Raw genomic sequence first — 7,814 nt, forward strand, 5'->3', positions numbered from 1 at the left:
GAAATAACGCACATTTGTTTTTCAAGGCGACTCTGACCTGTCGCAACACATGCGACCTGTGCAAACAGAGAAATGCGTCTTACCCTATCAACATAATCACATTGCATAGGTTCATCATTTAGAGGGCAATCTGCAGCAATATGGCCTAATGCATGGCAACGAAAACACCGTATTTGCCCTACCCCCAGTCCTCTTACCGGTCCCAAAAACCTTCCTGGCTTCTTTGGCCAGTCTCCAGGTCTAGGACCTACAGTCTCATCTGCTGTAACAACAGTCTTATCCATTCTCCCCAAACTCTTGAACCCTGGAACAGTCTTACCCGAACCGCTGGGAGATCTTGCACCCCTAGACACACCGAAGTGGGGCGTAGGTGGGTTTATCAAGTCCTCAGTAGCACTGTACCTCTCCACTAGGTCCACCATTTGGGCTGCAGTGTTGGGGTCCCCCTGTCCAACCCACTTTCTCAGGGTAGCAGGGAGCGCACGTAGGTACCGGTCCATTACCACACGCTCCACAATCTGAGGGCTGGTCAGAGTCTCTGGCTGCAACCACTTCCTGGTGAGGTGGACCAGGTCAAACATTTGTGACCGGGGTGGCTTGTTGCTGGAATAGGACCACTGATGCATGCGCTGGGCCCGGACTGCCATGGTGACACCCAAGCGTGCGAGTATTTCTGTCTTTAGAGTCTCATAGTCCTGGGCCTTATCTGGTTCTAGGTCAAAATAGGCCTTTTGGGGTTCTCCTGTTAGGAATGGGGCCAATAGTCCCGCCCACTGCTCTTTTGGCCATCCTTCGCGGTCAGCGACTCTCTCGAAAGTCACCATGTACGCCTCAACATCATCCGCCGGTGTCATCTTTTGCAGGTGGTAGGAAGCACGTACAATCTTTGGTTCCGCTAACACCGGAGGTGCGGACCCCTTTTTCAGTTCCACCAGAGCTTCGGCGAACTGTCGGTTCATCTCCTGCTGGGCAGCGTGTTGTGCTGCAACGGCCTCTGCGACTTGGCGGTGTTGTGCTGCAACGGCCTCTGCGACTTGGCGGTGTTGTGCTGCAGCGGCCTCTGCGACTTGGCGGTTTATCTCCTGCTGGGCAGCCTGTTGTGCTGCAGCGGCCTCTCGTTGTGCTGCAGCGGCCTCTGCGACTTGGCGGTTGGTTTCCCGCTGGGCTGCATTGGCCTGTAGCAGGGCCTTTAACATTTCTTCCATTTTCAGAAAAGTGCCCACTGAATCCACCACGTGTGAGGGATTAGCTCGTGGGGATCACCTTTTCTGAAATCACAGTCTGTAAGCAGGCACTTTCTTTTAAGTCTGGTGGATGCCAGATTTTATTTATAAACGGTTTGCAGATTAAAATAAACAAAACAGTAAATTAAATCCTTGCCGTCCGGCGCTAATCTAAACAAACAGGATCTCCTCTCTATACAGTGTGGGGCTAGTCCCTGACACCCACAAAACATGCAGTAAAGCAAACCTTTTCAGTCCAGCACTCAGCGCTCCCCTCACTCAGGTCCCTTCCTGAGTTTCAAGCCAGAGCCCTGTTGTGCTCTCTTCCTGGACATTTAAAGTCCAGCTGATTGTGGACTCCAGTGGACCCAAACATCCGGACCGGAACCCTAGCCAGGCCCAGAGGCTGTAAAACCCGGAATGGATTCCGGTTCAGTCTCTCATGATAGAACGTATGCGAGGTGAAATGTACCTATGATCATGTATCGCACCTCGCATAGCGTCACACTATATATATATATATAGATATATATATACTAGACTGACTGTGTATATATATATATATATATATATATATATATATATATATATATATATATATATATATCTCGAATAAACTGCCACTAGATGAATAACCTGCCTGCTTAATCTAAATCAAGCTATCTCTCCGTTCACATCAACACTACGCAGGGCCTCCGTCTAGGCAGCCTAATATAGTGTGGGGCGTGGACTTAGTCCCCCTGAGTCATGATTGGCCAAAGGCACCCTACCTTTGGCCAATTATGTCTCTCTTAGCAGAGGGCACTGGAATTGGCCAAAGCATGCAGGTCATCAGATTGGCCCTCTGGGCAGTGGACTGTGTGCGTCCCCACAGGACTCAGGGCTTGGGGTATTTTGTGTTTTTTATGCTCATTTGGAGATACCAGTTATAGTACCCACTGCATATTACTGCATGATATCATTATGATTAATGTCATAGTTTGATTTAGTAGTCCAACAGACGCTCTCTATACCTGTGTACAGTAAAACCTTGGTTTGCATGCATATTTCGTTCCAAAAACATCAAAGCATTTTTTTTACAGGGTATTAAAGAGAAGAGAGGCGCCTCTAAGTGTTAAATGTTGTACCCTCATTAAATGTAACCATATTGCTACACCTAGAGGCTCCTCTCTTCTCTTTTATACTCAGTTGTGACATGACGCTACTCTTATATCAAGACATTGTTTATGTATCAAGGCAAAATGTATTAAAACATTTTGCTTGCATTGCAAAACGCTCTCAAACTAAGTTACTGCCAAACTGATACAATATTGGAATATTATGTCCAATAAATTTATATATATATTTTGAATTGGTTGCCTTTGTAGGTGCATTTTTTTCTTGTGTGGATTTGTGTAAAGTATTTTAAGGGGAACCCCACACAAGGAAAAAAATACTAAACTAAAATAGGCAGGTAGCCTCTTCAGACAGACAATATAGAGAATAAAAACAGCAATCACAGAGGCTATACTTCTCCCAGACATTTTAATAAATACAGCAAAATAAAGGCCAAAATTATGTCACTTGCATTTATAACAAGAAGAGGTCTATCATAAGGGAACTTTAAACTGTTATAATTTTGTCTGTGATAATCTGACACAAAGCACATTGTGGTCGTTACACTTCCCTTTATGATCGTATCTGCCTTACAGCAGTATGTACAACATTGCCCTATATAATGGACTTCAAAGTTGTCTGAAAATAAAGATTAAGAGTAGCCCGGAGTAAAACAAAATAAAATAAAATAGACGAAGGGCGGGCATGACAGGGTTAACAGTGGGGCAAAATGCAAGGAAGGTTTTGTTAGGGGATAATGGATTGGCTACAGTGAAGATGGGTGGAGCGGCGATACATTCAGGAAAGTGTGGGGTACTCCCCAGCTCAGTGTAGCAGGAGGAGCGAGCTCCCCACCCTCCCTCCCTGTTTGCAGTAAGTACAGTACCTGTCGCTGAGAATGTGTTTCCAGCACAACGGCATTGCGCTGATTCTCAACGACATGGTGCCGACATCTCGCACTCGCTGAATAGGAAAAGCACATTCCAGCGAGCGCGTCATAGAAGCGACGGGGATCCGACTTGGATTCCCGCCAATTCTAGCCGCAGCGTTTGGTATGAATCATGAGGGGGAACTCCACGTCAAATTTTAAATAAAAACCTGGCATAGGTTCCCCCCAGGGGCATACCAGGCCCTTAGGTCTGATATGGATTGTAAGGAGAACCCCTACGCCGAAAAAACTGCGTGGGGGTTCCCCCACAATCCATAAGGGGGCCCCCAGATACCGGCCCAGGGTTTTAAAATAATTTATTAGTCAGCTCCGTGGGTCTTCTCCGCTCTCCGGGGGTCTTCTCTGCTCTCCGGGGGTCTTCTCTGCTCTCCGGGGGTATTCTCCGCTCTCCGGGGGGTCTTCTTCAGTCTTCTCTGCTCTCCGCTGTCGTCTCGGCACTCCCTGGTTCTTCTCCCGCTCGCTCTCCGGTGCCTTCTTCAGCGCAGCAATTTATATAGGCCTCTTATGATGTCACAGTCCCAGCATGCTCCGTGGGTCCCGGAGCATGATGGGACTGTGACTTCATAAGAGGCCTATATAAACCATCGCGCACCGCACACCCGGCATTACAGGGTATAAAAGAGAAGAGAGGCGCCTCTAAGTGTTAAATGTTGTACCCTCATTAAATGTAACCATATTGCTACACCTAGAGGCTCCTCTCTTCTCTTTTATACTCAGTTGTGACATGACGCTACTCTTATATCAAGACATCGTTAATATATCAAGGCAAAATGTATTAAAACATTTTGCTTGTCTTGCAAAACGCTCTCAAACTAAGTTACTGCCAAACTGATACAATATTGGAATATTATGTCCAATAAATTTATATATATATTTTGAATTGGTTGCCTTTGTAGGTGCATTTTTTTCTTGTGTGGATTTGTGTAAAGTATTTTAAGGGGAACCCCACACAAGCAAAAGCGTTTGGAATGAATCATGAGGGGGAACTCCACGTCAAATTTTAAATAAAAACCTGGCATAGGTTCCCCCCAGGGGCATACCAGGCCCTTAGGTCTGATATGGATTTTAAGGAGAACCCCTACGCCGAAAAAACGGCGTGGGGGTTCCCCCACAATCCATAAGGGGCCCCCAGATACCGCACACCCGGCATTACAGCGGGAGGGAGCGTCGAGTCAACATGGGAAGAAAAGAAGAAGGCGGCAAAGAAGACCGGGCTGGCCGACGCTAGTAAGAGAGCTTCAAAGAAGCTAGCGGTGGCCAGCCCCGAAGAAGGCAACGGAGAGCGAGCGGGAGAAGAACCAGGTGAGCGCCTCGAGACGACAGCGGAGAAGACAGAAGAAGACCCCCCAAAGAGCGGAGAAGACCCCCGGAGAGCGGAGAAGACCCCGGAGTTGACTAATAAATTATTTTAAAACCTTGTGTTTTGTGTTTATTTTATTGACACTTTTCCTCCAGGTGAATGGTTAGGGGTACGATGTACCCCATACTCATTCACCTAGGGTGGGGGGCAGGTATCTGGGGGCCCCCTTATTAAAGGGGGCTCCCAGATTCCGATAAGCCCCCCACCCGCAGACCCCGACAACCAACGGCCAGGGTTTTCGGGAAGAGGCCCTGTCCTTATCAACATGGGGACAGGGTACTTTGGGGTGGGGGGGCCGCAGGGCGCCCCCTGCCCCAGAGTACCCACCCCCCATTTTGAGGTCATGCGGCCTGATACGGCTAAGGAGGGGGGGCGCTCGCTCATCCCCACTCCTTTCCTGACCGGCCGGGCAGCATGCTTGGATACGGGTCTGTTATGGATTGTGGGGGAACCCCCACGCCTTTTTTTAGGCGTAGGGGTTCTCCTTACAATCCATACCAGACCTAAGGGCCTGGTATGCCCCTGGGGGGGGAACCCATGCCGTTTTTTTATTTAAAAATTGGCGTGGAGTTCCCCCTCATGATTCATACCAAACGCCACGGCTAGAATTGGCGGGAATCCAAGTCGGATCCGACTCGCTTTTATGACGGCTTTTTCCCAGCGCTGGCTCCCGCGATGGGGCTCGTAGGTGGTCAATCTCGCTGAGAAAGGGAGCGAGATTGACACAATTTCGCAGTCACCTACTGTATGGTGATTTTGTGTTAATTCAAAAATGTTGTTTTCTACAGAGCAGTGGATGTCGTGGCAGAGGCGGGGTGTTGGTCTTCACGGCTGAAGGAAGAAACCCTGGATATGAAAGAGTCCTGGACCCATCGGTGGTATGGGTCCTGTTGGTGGTATTCCAGCTAATGGTGGTTTAGCTGGAATTTGGTTAATGGGTGCACTGCGGTCAATGGTTTGTTGTCTCCGAGCTAGTATTTCAGCTGGAGGCCTAGTTCTTTTTTACGGGGTTGGAAAGGTAAAAAAAAAAAAATCCCTAAATAGCTTCCTTTACCTTAGTGCAGTCCTCCTTCACTTACCTCATCCTTCGATTTTGCTTTTAAATGTCCTTATTTCTTCTGAGAAATCCTCACTTCCTGTTCTTCTGTCTGTAACTACACGCAATAATGAACTTTGTTTCAAATAAACGTTTTCTAAGCATCAGACCACACGCCTTCCTTTTACCTTTTCTACATATCATTTCGGACTTCCCCTAGTCGGCCTAGGCAGCGTGGTGTACATGATCAAGTATACAACAATACCACTAGGAAAATACTACCACCTTCATTAAGGGGGTGAATACTTTTGCAAAGCACTGTAAATATATATATATATATATATATATATATATATATATATATATATATATATATCAAATACACTGCCTGCACTGACTGAATATAGAGTCTACACTGAGTATATAGTCTACGCTGAATGTAGAATATATATATATATATATATATATATATATATATGTATATATCTCAATCAAATGCACTGCCACTAACTAACCTGCCTGCCTAGTCTAGCTTAATCTATCTACGTCCACACACTATACATGGCCACTATGTAAGCAGCCTTATATAGTGTGGGGCATGGGCTTAGTCCCCCTAAGCCTTTGGCTAATTATGGCTCTCTCAGCAGAGCGCACTGTTATTGGCCAAAGCATGCAGGCTAGGTTTATGCTTTGGCCAATCATCAGACGCTAATGCACTGCTATCTCACAGTGCATTATGGGGCGTTTTGCGGTGCTCGAATTTCCCGCAAACGCCCCATATGTTCAGTTCGTTTTAGAACAAGCGAACACCTGATGTTCGAGTCAAACTTAAGTTTGACTCGAATCGTGGGCTCATCCCTATTTGAATGTCCTCATGTGGTGACCGGGGAGGGTGAGCCCCACGGCCACACACATGCGCTTGATGGTTAGCTACTTGGTTCTTGGGGCTAGGAGCCCAGGGTCAGGTGGTATTAACCCTTAGTGAGGGCCAGATGGTATTAACCCTCTCTGTCATGTGACGCCACTGTAGTCTTGGAATACCCCGGGAAACTACAGCTCCGGGGGCCTCCGTATCCCCGCTAGTTAGGATGGTAATAACACAGTCCACAACAGGGGTTAAAACAACGAAGGCTTTACTGGCATGAAGGCAGGTGTCAAAATCTTCACAGCGTTTAAACAGAGTGTCAAAATGTTCTGCAGGCAGTCTCTGGATCACACGGCTGATAATGCTTGAGCTTAGCTGATCATATATAAATATACTCGGCTGCGAAAGCCGGATTAGTAATTCAGGGCCTATGCTTAACTAGGCTGAAAAATAGTTACACTTACTGAAGTGTCTGTAGACTTGAGGCTTTTCGCCGGAATAACGGATTGATCCGATAAATGAGCTGAAGTACTGGCTCTGTAATGCTTAGGGATACTCCACTCTTTGCTGTATTTTCTCCTGAACTGGAGGCTTCGGGCCTGCACTGCTTCTTCTCTGACTGTGTTTTGCTCTGCTCTGCCAGGAACTGTGTGAAGCACTAGACTGGCTTAAACAGGAAGTACAATCCCTTATAAGGGCCTGATGAGACTGAAGCCCATTGGTTGAGAGCTGTGGATCATAGAGACTGACCTGTAGTATAACACAACACAATAAGGTCTTGTCTAGCACTTAGTCCTCCCGACTCTAATACACTCTGACTGAACATGAGATGGTAATACACTCTGACTGAGCATGAGATGGCTGACTAAAACCTCTTAAAGCTATACACACCTAATAAACGTATTATCAACCATAACAGTATAAATCACATCATAACTAGCTGAGTCCCTGCAGGGGAGACCCCACAAGCCGAGGGCCTCAATCTGACAGGGCCTACAGCAAATACCTGTACTGGGACACCACAAACCCCACCACTAAACAGAAGTCGTCCTCGACGATGAAGGCACTGACGGATTGAGGAACGAGGTGACCTTGGGGCCACTAGAAGTCCTGAGGCATTTGTACACCAATGTCCGTTCCAGGTTCTTTGGGAAAAATAAACATATGCGAACAGGATCATATGATAAGTCCTGAGGCATTATACACATAAATGTCCCTTGCAGGCTTATTAGATAAAGTGAGATCATTATTTTGTGCAGGGTAAGTGGGTATCTGGGTCCCAGACA

This window comes from Rana temporaria, chromosome 13, assembly GCF_905171775.1.
Source record: "Rana temporaria chromosome 13, aRanTem1.1, whole genome shotgun sequence".
Taxonomy (NCBI): domain Eukaryota; kingdom Metazoa; phylum Chordata; class Amphibia; order Anura; family Ranidae; genus Rana; species Rana temporaria.